The 16,787-nt window shown below is 41.8% G+C and overlaps 1 protein-coding gene across 1 annotated transcript in view; it reads right to left on the bottom strand.

The window, feature by feature from the left end:
• POLD1 (DNA polymerase delta 1, catalytic subunit) overlaps positions 1-16,787 on the bottom strand; it is a 224,719-nt gene that overhangs the window by 44,866 nt on the left and 163,066 nt on the right. The window lies entirely within an intron of this gene.

Raw genomic sequence — 16,787 nt, forward strand, 5'->3', positions numbered from 1 at the left:
TTTTAAAAAATTTCCACACCCCTGAAAGGTGACTCCAATAACTATTATAAATGGTTCACTCTAAGGTCCCGGAAGAGGACACAGGGTTACAATTTGATGTTAATAGAAAAGTGGTTTAACCTTAGATAATATACAGGGATATCATAATTGTTAGAGAAATATCACATATAGGTTGAGCTGGATGGACCTGTGTCTTTTTCAACGTTATAAACTAGGTAACTAAGTGTGTCAGTTAAATGTCAGCTGTTGTCTTCTAGGGTAGAAAATAGAAGGGAAAAAAAAATCAAACTGCTTAGAGTGTGGGTCGGCAACCCATCAATTTTGGGCAGGTGATGGGTAGATTGTGTCCCCAAACAGGGATGATAAAAAAAAAATATATAAAAAATAATTTTAAAAAACATTGTAAAAAATAATTAAAAATAAACTGAATAAATAAACTACACCATTCACTGCCGTACTGACTCCAACCTCTGCCCTACTGACACCATCCACTGCCCTGCTGACACTGTCCACTTTTAAGGTAGACTAAACTTATATTTTTTTAATAACATGTGTTGTGCTATATATTGTTTTACATTTTCCTTAGTGCTTAGCTAGGCTTTGCTAGTTATTTTCTTTAACCCTTTCACTGCCAGGTCTGTACATTGTACAGACATGACAGAGGGGGTTTCTACACACAATCCAGCTGCGGTCACCAGGATTGTGTCTAAAGCTGGCAGACTCCTGTCTGCCAGGTGGAAGCAGTCTGGCAGCTGCACTGCTACCCGATTGCTTCCACAGCCACTGGTAAAGGTGCCCCCCCCATAGGTGCTCCCGTTATGTATTCTGAGCTCCGCTTGCCCATTTGCAGGCCTGGGGAGTGACATGGTGGGTGCTGGCGGGTGGAGGGGAGAGTGTATGACTTCACTTCTGTATCACCACTGTCACTTTCCCTTGACAGAATGTACTGCAATGAGATCTGCAGTGCAATACATCCAGTGGAGCCCAGAGGAGACATGCAAGGTCTTTTAGACCCAGCATGTCTAATTAAAGAGAACTTGTCACCTAAAAATCACATAGGAAACTTTGTGTCCCCTATATGATGAAAAAAAAAGTTAAGTAAAACCCCACCCCCACATATACGCATGTACAAACATAAGCGCACGTGTCGGGGGCGCCTACGCGTGAAAATTACGATTTTGGAACACGTTACATATCATCAATCACACTGGAGCGCAAAAATTCTAGCACAAGACATCTGCCGTAAAGCTAAATGCATTACCTGTAGGGGCCTATGAAGCATTGCATATATAAAATGTAGAGTATTGGAGTTTGTCACCATTCTACAGGCGCACACAAATTTAGTTTGACGTGTTGGCTATTTACTCTACGCAATTTAATATTTTACAAAATGTGGGTGATTTATTAAGTTTGTTTGCCCAAAAATTCACTTTAATGTGTTTTTTACTGAAAGTTTGTGTTTCCTAGACCTTTGCGGTAATATTGTGTGACAAACAATTGGAATTACCACTATTTTATTCTCTAAGGTGTCTGCTTTCAGAAAATATACGTTTATGGGGTTTGTGTAATCTTCAGGACTAAAATGAATTTTTAAACGCGTGCAAAATAAAATGCAAAAATGGCTCTGGCAGCGAAAGGGCTAAAGAAAAAAAAAAAAAAAAGTGCGCTGAGTCCCGGTGATTTTGATCTCTTTTCATGTTGTTCAGGTAGATCTCCACCTCTCAAAGGTTATCTATTCCTTGTTTAGAGCAAGATATTTCCCATTCCAGACATATTGATATGGACTGTTATGTCTCTTGCAAAGTATAGTCACACGTGGGCCAGCTGTGCAACTTGACAAACAGACTAATTTGTCATTCGTTTTGACCATATAAATTGCAATTCCAGGCATTATTAACATTTACCCTCAAATCACTCTATTCTCCTCTAGATCATATTCCAGCATTTTTCTTTTCTTTTACATAGTTTCTGTAATGAGAAGCAGCTTTTATTAGTCCCTGTGACAACATCACCAGGCTTGTAAAATTCTTACAGAAGGAACTGATGGGAGCTTAGTTACTATTGATGGAGCCTCACCCCAGAACTATATTTTCCAAGATCCCCTTTCCCTACACATCGTGTGCAGATAGGCTCTCGGAAATCAAGGCAGCAGCATGTGGCGTGGGACAAAGAGTAAAGAGTTCTGTAATCCAGCAAGCAGGGATGACAACAATGCCTAGGTTTTCAGTCCAGCAAAGGCACTGTGTTGTCATCGCAACACAGTTGACCATAAACTTGACGTATGTCAAATCAGCAGGTATATTTCTGTAATTCTGTGTTTTTAAAGAGATAAAACATGAGGAAATGTGCATGTATTGCAGAGATGTACTGATTTTTTTTTCCACCCACGCACACTATTCTGTTTAATAGAATATAAAAATGTTACAGTTGCATAACAATTTGCGCAGTGAAAATACACGTACAATCATGTTTTTTGCCCCATCCTTACATGTACATTCATTAGGTAAATTTGTAAAATTGTCTTTCAAATGTACAATAAACTGTAAGTTTTCCTTTTCACATAAAAACTCAGTGGTGAAATAACACCATACACTCTCCCCACAATCTCCGCTGCATTACCTTTGTAGATGATTAGCTTTTGATGCCCACACAGCTGATGCAGGGGTCTGGGGATTAGAAAGCCGCCATCTTCTTCTCAAAGTGATTAACCAATCAGAATGTTGTCCCTAAGGAAAGACTTTCAAATCCTCTGACTCCTGCACCAGCTGAGTGGGCAGCGAAAGATAATCATCCACAGAGGTAGATGTCGCATGGTCTTGAGGGGGGTTAATTTTTTGTGAAAAGGTGAACTTATACTGTAAGTATGAAGTGAAACGAAAAACATGCAAGCACGTTACTCCATCCGAAGGGGAGTGCCTGTGTCCAAAGGAATGTACGATACCAAATTAATCTTAATATAGTTGGAACATTTATTGAAGGTACTAGGACAGCCAATGTGTTTCAGGAATCTGCTTCCCCTTCATCAGGGCTTTGAGGAAAAGTAATATGGAGCTGGAGCAGAAAGCTCCAAGCTACTTTTGTTGACATAGATCCCCAAAACACGTTGGCTTCCCTGAAATGTTCAATAAACATTACATTACAACTATACAAAGATTGCCTTGACAGAGTACATTCCTTTAACCACTAGCCTACAGGGCACTTATACCCCCTTCCTGCCCAGGCCAGTTTCCAGCTTTCAGCGCTGTCACACTTTGAACGACAATTGTGCGGTCATACAACACTGTACTCATATGACATTTCTATCATTTTTTGGTGACAGATATAGCTTTATTTCGGTGGTATTTAATCACCTCTGGGTTTTTTATTTGTTCTTAAACAAACCAAAAACCACTGAAAATTTTGGGAAAAAAAGTTTTTTCTTAGTTTTTGTTATAAAATGTTGTAAATAAGTGATTTTTCTCCTTCACTGATATGCGCTAATGAGGCTGCAGTGGTGAGCACTGATAGGCTGCACTGATGGACAATGATAGGTGGCACTGATGAGGAGGCACTGGTAGGTGGCACTGATGGGCATTGACGGGCATCACTGATGGGCACTGAAAGGCTGCACTGACTGGCACTGTTAGGCGACACTGACACAGCACTGATAGGCGGCACTGATAGACGGCACTGATGGGTGACACTGAAAGGCAGCTCAGATGGGCACTGATATGTGGCATCGATGTGCATTGGTAGGCACTGATATGTGGCACTGATGAGCACCGACACAAGGCACTGATGGACACTGACAGGTGGCACTGCTGGGGCTACACTGATCATCAGTGCCCTGATGATCAGTGTACATGCCCCCTCCGCGGAAAGCCGATTACCGACTCTCCTCTCGAGCTGTCAGCGTGACAGCTCAAAAGGAGAGAAATGCCGATAACCGGCATTTCCCTGTTTACATGTGATCAGCTGTGATTGGACACAGCTGATCACATGACCGAACCGACATCTTCGGCTCTTTCCGTGATCGGTGATCCGCTGTGTCCGAGGGACACAGCGCACTGCCGATCGCCGCGCCGTGCGCTCCCTGAGCCGCGCATGCGCGGCGAGAATGGGAGGACGTCATATGACGTCCTCCGAGAACAAGAGAACCACCTTGAGCCCGTCATTGGACTATATGGCGGGCGGGAGGTGGTTAAATACATGCACTGCCCCAACTGATGAAGTGGAATGCTTGCCTTCTTTTAGTTTCACCTCATATACAGTGGGGCAAAAAAGTATTTAGTCAGCCACCAATTGTGCAAGTTCTCCCACTTAAAAAGATGAGAGAGGCCTGTAATTGGCATCATAGGTAGACCTCAACTATGAGAGACAAAATGAGAAAAAAAATCCAGACAATCACATTGGCTGATTTGGAAAGAATTTATTTGCAAATTATGGTGGAAAATATGTATTTGGTCAATATCAAAAGCTCATCTCAATACTTTGCTATATATCCTTTGATGGCAATGACAGAGGTCAAACAGTTCCTGTAAGTCTTCACAAGATTGGCACACACTGTTGCTGGTATGTTGGCCCATTCCGCCATGCAGATCTCCTCTAGAGCAGTGATGTTTTGGTTCTGTCGCGGGGCAACATGGACTTTCAACTCCCTCCAAAGGTTTTCTATGGGGTTGAGATCTGGAGACTAGCTAGGCCACTCCAGGACCTTGAAATGCTTCTTACGAAGCCACTCCTTCATTGCCCGGGCGGTATGTTTGGGATCATTGTCATGCTGGAAGACCCAGCCACATTTCATCTTCAATGCCCTTGCTGATGGAAGGAGGTTTGCACTCAAAATCTCACGATACATGGCCCCATTCATTCTGTCCTGTACATGGATCAGTCGTCCTGGTCCCTTTGCAGAGAAACAGCCCCAAAGCATGATGCTGCCACCCCCATGCTTCACAGTAGGTATGGTGTTCTTTGGATGCAACTCAGCATTCTCTCTCCTCCAAACACGACGAGTTGTGTTTCTACCAAACAGTTCTATTTTGGTTTCATCTGACCATATGACATTCTCCCAATCCTCTTCTGGATCATCCAAATGCTCTCTAGCAAACTTCAGACGGGCTCGGACATGTACTGGCTTAAGCAGGGGGACACGTCTGGCACTGCAGGATCTGAGTCCCTGGCGGCGTAGTGTGTTACTGATGGTAGCCTTTGTTACGTTGGTCCCAGCTCTCTGCAGGTCATTCACTAGGTCCCCCCGTGTGGTCCTGGGATTTTTGCTCACCGTTCTTGTGATCATTTTGACCCCATGGGGTGAGATCTTGCGTGCAGCCCCAGATCGAGGGAGATTATCAGTGGTCTTGTATGTCTTCCATTTTCTAATTATTGCTCCCTCAGTTGATTTGTTCACACCAAGCTGCTTGCCTATTGCAGATTCAGCCTTTCCAGCCTGGTGCAGGTCTACAATTTTGTTTCTGGTGTCCTTCGACAGCTCTTTGGTCTTCACCATAGTGGAGTTTGAAGTGTGACTGTTTGAGGTTGTGGACAGGTGTCTTTTATACTGATAAGTTCAAACAGGTGCCATTGATACAGGTAATTAGTGCAGGACAGAGGAGCCTCTTAAAGAAGAAGGTACAAGTCTGTGAGAGCCAGAAATCTTGCTTGTTTGTAGGTGACCAAATACTTATTTTCCACCATAATTTGCAAATAAATTCTTTCCAAATCAGCCAATGTGATTGTCTGTTTTTTTTTTCTCATTTTGTCTCTCATAGTTGAGGTCTACCTATGATGCCAATTACAGGCCTCTCTCATCTTTTTAAGTGGGAGAACTTGCACAATTGTTGGCGGACTAAATACTTTTTTGCCCCACTGTATTTAAAAGTGGAATGCTGTGATCATGCTATGCTGTCCAGCAAACAATCTACTATTTCTGCTAGATACTTTAGCCAGCGTTCATTTTCCCTATACGTTAACCAGTTGCAGACTCTGGGCATGCTAAAAACTTGCAAAAAAAAAAGGTCATCACTGCACACAGGGTGTGTAGGAGTTCCGGTCTTTTTGCCATGCTACTGGGACCCCCTTCCAGCAACTCAGCTCTAAAAAAATCAAAGCCGCATTGCTGAGTAAACAGAGAAGGTTCCGACAGCTGGAGCTGTAAAAAAAAGAAATAGGAAAAAAAAAAAAAGTCTAGCAATGTTTATTAACACTGCTCAACCATCAATACAAAAAGATACACAGTAACATTCCTATATTTGTATCTTTCTGTTCATTCATCTACAGATCAAAGGGAGGAACTTTGATTTGCAGATCAAGTCAGTTAAAAAAACCTGACAAATTAAAAAAGTTTTTTTTGTTCATCCAGCCCAGGTTCACATGTACATCGCATGTGATTCGCACAGGAACCGCACCACATTCCTGTGCAAATCACATACGATTTGTGTGAGGTGCAATTGGAGCTGCACCTTTTTTGGTGCGGGTGCGGTTTTATTAGGCTCTAATCGAACCGCACCGAAAAAGGTGCAGGACCATTTTTTTGGCTCGCACTAGAATCAGATCGCATGGGTATTCACACCTATGTGATCCAATTTTGCACATCGCACTGCGTTTTGCGGACTAATTTTAGGGTGTTGTTAAGTTAACATACACACCCACAGCGGTTCGCATGAACGGGGTGCAGTGGGGAATTCGCACAGAAAATTATGTAAATTCCGGACCGCATCAGTGTGAACCCAGGCTAAATGTTCCCCTTATTAACCCTTACTTTACTCTAATCAGCCCCAATATTCTCCTTATTCTTCTCCATTCAACGATTATTTTTCTGCTAATTTTTGTTCATTTCTATTTTATTAACTATTAATATTTAAACTTTTTTTTGTTTTTCTTAGTTTGTTAATATTTTTACACCTTTAACACAAATGTACGTTTCGCATTTAGGCCTGGTTCACATCTATTGGAGGAACGTCCAGTTCTTGGTAATGTCACTGTTGCACCATATTTTCTCCACTTGATGATGACTGTCTTCACTGTGTTTCATGATATATCTAATGCCTTGGAAATTCTTCTGTACCCTTCTCCTGACATCTTTTTACAAGGAGATCCCTCTAATGCTTTGGAAGCTCTCTCTGTGGACCATGGCTTTTGCTGTAGGATGTGACTAAGAAAATGTCAGAAAAGAGCTACTAGAACAGCTGAACTTTATTTGGGGTTAATCAGAGGCACTTTAAATGATGGCAGGTGTATACTGACTCCTATTTAACATGATTTTGAATGTGATTGCTTAACCTCTTCCCGACAGCCCTATAGTAGAAATACTGCTATATATATATATACTATATATATATATATATATACGCGATTTTGCATTTCCGGGTAAGAGGTGCGCCGCCATTCGCTGTCAATCACCGGGTCCTGGACAGTGATTTCTCACCGGCGCCTGGTGATTGTCTAGCATCTCCAATGGGGAGAACTGTTTGTAAACAAAACAGCTCTTCTCCATCAGCTCGTGCACACTGCACAGCACAGCCATCCAAAGCAATGTGCTTACAGAGAAGCAAACAGGCACAGCTTACAGTAAAACAGCACACTGTTAACCCTTTGATTGCCTCTCATGTTAACCCCCTTCTGCCCAGTGCCATTAGTACAGCGTCGGTGCTTTTTTTTTTTTTTTTTTAGCACTGATCACTGTATTTGTCAGTGACATCAAGTCCATTCCCCCCAATGTCAGAATGCCCGCCGCAGTCCCGCTATAAGTCGCTGATCGCCGCCATTACTAGTAAAAATACAAAATAATACAAAAAATCCCAATATATATACCGCCAATTGTAAACACTATAGCTTTCATGCACACCAATTAATTTACATGTATTGAATTTTTTTTTTAGCAAAGACATGTAGAAGAATACATTTTGACCTAAAATTGTGACATTTGATTTTTAAAATTTTTTTACTGGACATGTTGAATAGCAAAAAGTCAAAAATATTGTTTTTTTTTGCTCAAAATTGTCGCTTTTTTTTATAGTGCAAAAAATAAAAACCGCACAGGCCATCAAATACCATCAAAAGAAAGCTCCATTCGTGGTAAAAAAAGGATTTAAATTTCATTTGGGTGCAGCGTTGTATGACCGCGCAATTGTCAGTTTAAGTAACGCAGCGCCATAACGCAAAGAATGGCCTGGTCAGGAAGGAGGCTATCCTCTGGAGGGCAAGTTGTTAATTCTGAACACAGCTACATCCCCAGTTATAAGAGGGTGTACACACTTATGCAACTACATTATTTTACTTTGTTATGTTTACTTCCCCCCATATTAAAGGTGGAAAAAGTTCTGAAATGATTTACCTTTGTCTAATTTTTTTGCATCACAGAAACCTGACATTTTAACAGGGGTGTGTAGAATTTTTATATCCACTGTACATATACCCAGTGAAATTACCAGCCTCAGGTGATACACAGCGATGAAACAAATTCTCCTCCATAAGTTGTACCCGTTTATCTGCAGGTTTTCTCTTCTCTATATCCGTTCAAAGTGCTGAATTTATAAAGCTTGTCTGAGAGTTCAGAAAAAAAAGGAGGCGGAGAGCTGAAATAACACACTGCAGAACTCATGGAGGAGAATTTTAAGAGTTGGAGGGAAGAGACACACCCCCTTCACACAGCTCATAGGAATAGAGCTGGAACTGTCAATCTGCTGGACTTCACTTCCGTCACCATTTTTTCTCTTGGTGTCAGGAAAACCATTTCAGAAGTGATTAATGCTGATAACAGCGGTATATTTACCGCAAGGCAAACATGGTGTTAGCCTAGGGCGGCAATTTTTAGGGGGGCAGCACCCTGGAAGAAGGGACCTGGTGAGCAGCGGCAGACTGACCCATGCAGGGCCACCATCAGAGGGGTACCACCAGTACTCCTGTAGGTGGCCCAGACAGCAGGAGGAACGAGTAGTGGGGGAGAGCAGTTGCAGAACGATGCACGTTGTATCTCTCCTTCCAGCAGCTGAAAGACGGTGTCTCCCCCTCTCCCTCCCACTGGCTTTCTCTGCTGGAGGGAGAGATAGACCTGGCCGGATCAAGGGGGTGCCCTGGTGTTCCTGTGTGGACACTCGCAGTGAGCTCCTTCCCCTGCACGCACACAGAGCCAGGACAAGGGGAAAGCCTGGAGCAGAGAGAGGAGACGTGGCAGAGAGGAAAGAGCCAGGAGGAGAGCTGTGTTGTGTTCTCTGGGCTCTCCCTCCTGTCAGAGCAATGCTTGTCCATGCAGCACATGAGACAGGGTCACTGATAGACCGTATGGGACTGTACACACACACACACTTCCTGCTGATCACAGATGAACAACCCTTGGAGTAGGTAGGCTCTTTCCTCTCTACCTTTTCTAGGAAGTGGATTTTGAGGGGTGGTATTTACTAGAAGAAGGAATGGGGGAAATGTGCTAAATGGAGGTTTTGGGGATTTGAGCCAGGAGGTTGGATTGGGAGAAATGTCTTTGCTTGAAGGGGGGGGGGCGGATGTGTGCTAAGAGGGGGGAATGGGGGGAATTTGTGCCGGGGGGTGATTACAGTAGAGTGCTAGGAGGAGGGATTGGGGGGATTTGTGTTGTGAGGGGGATTGGGTGCGATCTGTGCTAGGAGAAGGGACTAGGGTGGGATTTGTGCTGGAAGAGGGGGTGTTGGGGGGGGATTTGTTCTGGAAGAGGTGGTGTTATGGGGGATTTGTGTTGGGAGGGAGGATTGGGGGGGTTGTGCTGGGAGGGGGGATTTGTGTTGGGAGGGAGGATTGGGGGGGTTGTGCTGGGAGGGGGGATTTGTGTTGGGAGGGGGGATTGGGGGGGATTTGTGCTGGTAGGAGGGTTGGGGGGATTTGTGCTAGGAGAGATTTATTTATTAACTCAGTACAGTTTAATATTTTAGATTTATCATGTTGTAAGTTATGTTATGTTTTTGTCTGCTAATAATGATTTTGTGTATTTTTAGTGATAATATAATCTTCATATTTTCACGGGGGGGAAGGAGGTCCCTGTCAGGTAGACACTATGGGGGCCCCTGGATTCTAGCGGCAGCCCTAAACCCAAGAGAGGCTACTGGGAGGATGGGGCAGGATAGAGTAAGAAGGTCCAGTCCTGAGAGGAGAGAGAGAGAAACTGGCAGAGCCCAAGAGAGCACACGGAGGACACTTCCAGAACTAGTGAGAGAATGGGAGTTTGGTAGAGGATGGTGGTGGTGGGGCCTGGGTGGGTGGTGGTCGGCAGAGAGTGGCGGTGGCAACAGGGCCAGGGGGGAGGTCATGTCAGAGAGTGGCAGCGGTAGGGCCGGGGGGGAAGCTGGCTGGCAGAGAGTGGAGCTGAAAGGGCCTGGGGGGGGGGGTGCAATTTCAGTGTTGCCTGGGGCAGCACAACAACTAAACACACCACTGCCTGATAGCAGAGGAACGAAGCAGCAGACCAAAATGACACTTAGGGGTAGATTTACCAAAACTGGTGCACACAGGATCTGATGCAGCTGTGCACAGTAACCAATCAACTTCTAACTTCAGATTGTTCAATTAATTTTTGACAATAAAACCAAGAAGCTGATTGGTTAAAATACACAGCTGCACCAGATGGTCTGTGCACCAGTTTTAGTAACTCTCCCCCTTAGTGCTCTTAATTGAGACAAGAACACACTATAGAGGGATATACAACCACTTTAAGTAGGAAGTCAGTCTTAGTCAAAGTAGATCAATGGCTGGATGTTAATTTATCATTGAAATAGCATAACAAAGACTGATCGACAGCTTCCCACTTTCTAATTTTGCATACACATATTAAGACATATTACGAGAAATGTGTAACACAAGTCATTTTAGGAAACAGAAGTAAAACCAAGATCCCTTACGTTGCCAAATACTAATACTACCTATACTTGGCATCCAATACTGTAGCAGTATGATACATTCATTGTAATACATTCTCCTCGTGTATTCATGATAACTTTGAACTATTACATAAAGCAACCACTAGTCTAAAGATGTATTCCGTCAAAATACATAAATAATATTTTTATTTCAGATAGTGTTATCTAAAATCTTTGTACTGAGTGGGAAATACAGTATAAGAAAGTTGCACTCCCAAGCTTTTAACGGTAGCATCTACTATGTACTGTACTCTGATGGACAGGAGGGAAAAAGTACTGAAGAGGGCTTAAAGGCTAAGTTCACCTTTAGGAACAATTTACAAGTTACATCCCTATTTAGGGTGTAACATGTAACATGTTCCTAAGCAACCACTTCCCACCCTCAGAATTGCCTCCCCACCACCACAGCGTGCAGGGGGTCCTTCTCCTGTCTCATTTTAAATTACCATGGCTGTGCAGGGACCCATCCATACAGCTGTGTTATTCATTCACTACAATTCCCATCTGACACCACGGAAGATAGACTTGTAGTTCTCAGTATACTACGAATGTGGAAATCAGCAGACTCATAGTCGATAGATACTGCCCCTGACTTTCTAACTGAAAACCCAAACAGACTTACAGGCAGAAGGCTGAAGGAAGTATTGGCAGGTGCCTGACATTGCATCCTCAACCCACTGATTGCAGGTGCAATGCTTTGCAGGCTCCTGTGGAAAAAAAATAACACATTTTTTTTCCTGCAAAAAAAGCTGGATGAATTCCTTAATGCACAAAATATACCTGGATACTATAGTTAATAACATCGGTGGTAGTTGATCCAGGGAATATCTGATTGCCTCCTGGGGGGTCAGAAAGGAAATTTTTTTTTCCCTGTCGGAGCAAATTGGATCATGCTTTATTGGGTTTTTGTGCCTTTGTCTGCATCAAATGTGGGTATAGGATTGTGTATATGGAGGTTTGCTATTTTTTTTCTTTTGGTGGAACTAGATAGCCTTGTGTCTTTTTTCTAACTAAATAATGTACAGTAATGCCACCGCTGACCTTCCATTCTATGCACGCCAGAGCTGTATTTTAAAAGGAGAGAGGGAGCTCAGACTGGTTTCATAATTACATTCATGAAGCTAAATTGTTGTTTGAATTGCAAGTAGATACATGGCACACAGTGTGCAAAAAGCAGGCTGTAATCAGTCATCACCTTCCTTATACTATGAAGCTGGCATGGGTAGATCACAACTATATATTGGAGTTAAAATAGCTCTTTTTAACCAAATCTATGTAAAACTGACACAATTCCATCCTCTCCATTGGTAAAATAAATAGGAACTGGCCTTTACTTAGGTGCAGGCATGCTCAGAAAAGTATTAGTGTAACACCTGGTGCCTGTGCAGTTCTTGAATGTTTAAAAAATGTCTGACACACATCATCCCCATTATGCAGCCTCTCAGTTTTCAACTGGATACAAAGTGAGTCTGATCACTGATGGAGAGGAGAGCATGGAAAAGATTGCAGCAGACTGATGACATTTCATTCTAGACAAAATCAGTTGACTTAAGTTTAAAATCATAAACCCTTACATATACCCAAGTGAGATGACTGGCTTTAGGTGCAACACAGAGATGAAAGAAATCCTCATACATACGTTTTACCTGTTTATCTGCACTTCTCTAAAGCTGTTCAAAGTGCAGAATTATTACAGCTTGTTTGGGCTTTGAGAAAGCAGGAGGTGGAGAGCAAACATTTGTGGTGAAATTAAAAAGATTATTATGGCCTAGTGAATCTGCACATATGGATTTTCACTGGCTAATATATAAGAGGATGCCCCTAGCACCCGAGGCTGTCAATCACAGGTTGTGCACTGGAGCACCCTCACCTTTTTACATCTTGGTGTCAGGAAAGCTTGTCATAAGTGACCCATACCGATAGCAGAGCCACAAAGCAGCAGAGAGAAACAGCACTTAGTGCTCTGGATTGAGACGTACGCAGTATAGAGGGATATACTCTGTTTGTATTTCATGCCAGAGGTTTACAACCACTTTAAAGTCTTTAAATTATAAAAAAAAGTATTACTTATTTGAAAAATTATACGGTTTCCCTATATTGTTTACAAATTGACTAATGGCCCTCCCATTAGCTAAAGAAAGATGGCAACGATGGTAACAGATACAGAGCTCTCACCAGACCCAGAGAGGTTGCAATACTAAAACTGGACAGTGCAAAAACCTGGTGCAGTTCTTCATAGAAACCAATCCGCTTCCAGGTTTTTTTTTTGTCAAAGCTTAATTGAACAAGCTGAAGTTAGAAGTAGATTGGCTAACATATGCAGTTTCAACAGATTTTGCACTCTCTAGTTTTACTAAATCAACCCCAGAGAGACATAAGAAGGGCAAATGCATTTGTATGCTTCCACCCAAATCTGAAATAACAAGAGCAGTCTTCGGGAACACCCATATCAAGATTTTCTTTGCTTGCAGGAGCTGTAACACACTAAGAGTAACCACAAAACTAGCTGTCATTATGGCTGGACTTTCTACTATTACACCATTGTTGCTGCTTGTTTTTTCCCTCTGTTTAGAAGGGAGATTAAGCAAAACCAGCAGAAAAAAATGAGGAACTTTCCTCAGCATATAATAGGAAATTGAAAACTGTTCCAAGAAAATAAAGAACCCCAGCAGACACACTAAAATAAACATACTGTAAATTGCTGTGTTTTCCTGTCAAGCTTTATTGGTGAATATGAAAATAGTAGTTTGACTCAAGGCCTTAAAATAAATCTCAGCCATAAACTAAAAATCATTAGTAAGGCACAAAATAGCCTTACAGAAGCCCTCATATTTTAATTATGCCTTGGTTCAGACAAGCATGGAAAGGGAGTCCATTAGACCTTTTCAAAATGCTATCAGGTGGTCCTCTCTAAGCCCATTTTGAAAGGGTGTTCTGAGCTGAAAGTCACTGGACATGACTTGCGGTTGAACAGCGCTAAATGCTGCTTGCAACGTACGGTATTCTACAGACTGAACCAACTCACCAACTTACAGTGCCTTGAAAATTTTCCACATTTTGTCATGTTACAACCAAAAATGTTAATGTATTTTATTGGGATTTTATGTTATAGACCACCACAAAATGGCACATAAAGGTGCTCTGGTCAGATCAGACTAAAATGGAATTTTTTGGCCTAAAAGCAAAACGCTATGTGTAGTGGAAAACTAACACTGCACAACACCCTGAACTCACCATCCCCACTGTGAAACATGGTGGTGGCAGCATCAAATTGTGGGGATGCTTTTCTTCAGCAGGGGCAGGAAGCTGGTCAGAGCTGATGGGAAGATGGATGGAGCCAAATACAGGGCAATCTGAGAAGAAAACCTGTTAGAGTCTGCAAAAGACTTGAGACCGGGGCAGAGGTTATATGGCTGTCTCTTGTTTTCTATATATACCAAGTTGTTTCATTCAACCGGTATATGGGCTGTATGAGATATTGCTCCTTGGGGAGCATATCTGGTGTTTGGAGTACAGTTAACACTTTTTGGATATTGTTGGCCCCAGATGCTCTCTTACTTCTGGCCTGTGGTTGTGGTTCCAGAGATTGGAACACATCGTGATCGAGAGGGAGAGTCCTTCCAGTCTCTCTCTCTCTCTGTGTATATATATATATATATATATATATATATATATATATATATATATATATATATACACACACACATACATATATATATATATACATACATACACACGCACAGCGCGTAAGGCAATTGACTGGCCACACCCACTGATGTCTTTTGTTGATGAAACGTGTAGGGTGGAGTCACAGAGTGTGATTTCATCATGCACTGCGGCCATCTTGTTGGTTGGAAACATTGTATTGATATGCTGGCTTTTATACTGATGAATGTAAGTGCATTACTGTGAATAAATGATGGTTTGCGGTTTTACTAAACTATGAGCTGGCTCTGTTCTCTTCTGTGGTATTTGACAGAGATTTGGTTCACATAAGATTGGAGAAGTGCTGCACACAAAGGACCGATTGATGATTAAGATTTGGGAGTCTGCTTGCCATCATCTGAGCCTGAAAACTGTGCGATTTGACCAATCCTTAGGGTGGTCAAATCCTTTGGTAAGAGGCTGTGTCTTTGGGTGGATGGTGGAGGATTCTTCTGTCTATGCCTTACTTTCCAAGCACCAGCACTTGCAGATCTATGAGGACTTTGCATGGACTAACAATCTGATAATTCTGTGTGGATTTGTACCCTTCCTAAATCAGTACTGGTGGGGTTGTTTGTTTACAACTTTTTATGCTTATAAAATGTTGTTAGTGCTGCATTTATAACATATGAAACTGAATGTGCTAGCTGTTTTTTTAACTCTTACTATTTTATACATGAGTGCAAGTGTTTTGGATATACAGTATAAAAGAAACCTGTCATGAAAAAAACATGGATGCTGTCATAGTTAACCTCTCCATGAAAAGACCGACTGCATGGCTGTTATGTCGATTCCCCCGCTTTAGTACTTTGTATTCAGTACTGACTCAGAATGAGTATGAAGATAAAGGGGTTGATTTACCAAAGGCAAATAGGTTGTTCACTTTGCAGGGGAATTTTCTGTTAGGTTACTGAGTGTGGCAAAAACAAAAACAATAGTGCTTTGCTTGCGCATAACTGGATGTTAGAAGTCAGCAGAGCTGCACCTCAAGGAAAAATTCAACAGCCTATTTGCCTTTAGTAATCCAGTCCGAAAAAGACTCACGTCTATCCTAAATTGCATATTTCCCTTATTATAAATGTTCTTAGGTCTTGTGACCTAGACCTTTATTACCAGTTCAGGCTGCTGTATATCAGCTATACTTTAAGTAGTTGTAAACCTCAGATGTGAAATATGAACAAAGCATATCCCTCTATAGTCTATAATATAAAGCGCCGAGCAAACCGTTGGCGCTATATAAATCCTGTATAATAATATAATCATAATAGTATGTGCAGGGGATGTAGCAACACAATTTTTTGGGATATGTCCTGTTTTTTCAATGTAGGAAAAAAGGGGAGGATTTTAACAGACTGGCTGCTCCTTGACTGGACAGATGTTTTCTTCTGCTTTACAGTGTGAGGCAGACTGGTCAGTTTATTTTTGATTATTTGGGTTTACAACCACTTTAAGGGGAATTTTGAGAAGACATATACTGTAAGCCTGATTTTCAAATTAACTTTTTCACTTAATAAATAACTCATAAATGCGAAAAAGCAAAACGGTTAAGCACCAAAAAGTATTAACACTGGCCACAAGCACTAATAATACTTTATCAATTAACCAAAGCATGCCTTGGAATTAGGCCTGAACCTTGCATCTCATTGCAGCCCACTGAGCAGAGGGAGCTGGAAAAGTACCTTTGCTGTTCCAGAACACTTGGTCTGTTAAAGTCAGACTTGCAGCATCAACAATGAGTGTTAAAAAAGAGGAATTTCCAGAAGCAAGGACACAATAGTGTGGTGGGAAGTTAAAATCTGGAATATTTTGGCTAGGATATGACAAATGAAATGTCATTAAATTTAAAGTATTGCTCCACTAGGTAAAGCCTCGCACACACGATGAGAATACTGGACAAAAAATAGCACTTTCAGAGTGATCGTCCAACAATCTGAACTTTAGTACACAGCTTTCGAGATCTGAAATATCTGAAGGGCCAAGCACGAAAAATCTTCTCTTACAATAACAGAACAAACTATTTTTGTTTAACCAGTACAGTACTCATCTGTAAAAAATAAAAAATAAAAATATTGTGTGACCAAGACTGCGCTATCCCAGAAAAAAAAAGAATACATTATAATACAATACAATACATTACATCACTTCTGAAGTTGTATTCTGTTTTATGAGAATTTTCAGAACTTTAGTATCCAATTTTAATATTTGCAAAAAAACAAAAAACAC

This window comes from Staurois parvus, unplaced genomic scaffold, assembly GCF_062004578.1.
Source record: "Staurois parvus isolate SC_StPar_1 unplaced genomic scaffold, SC_StPar_1.0 ptg000108l, whole genome shotgun sequence".
In the NCBI taxonomy this organism is placed as follows: domain Eukaryota; kingdom Metazoa; phylum Chordata; class Amphibia; order Anura; family Ranidae; genus Staurois; species Staurois parvus.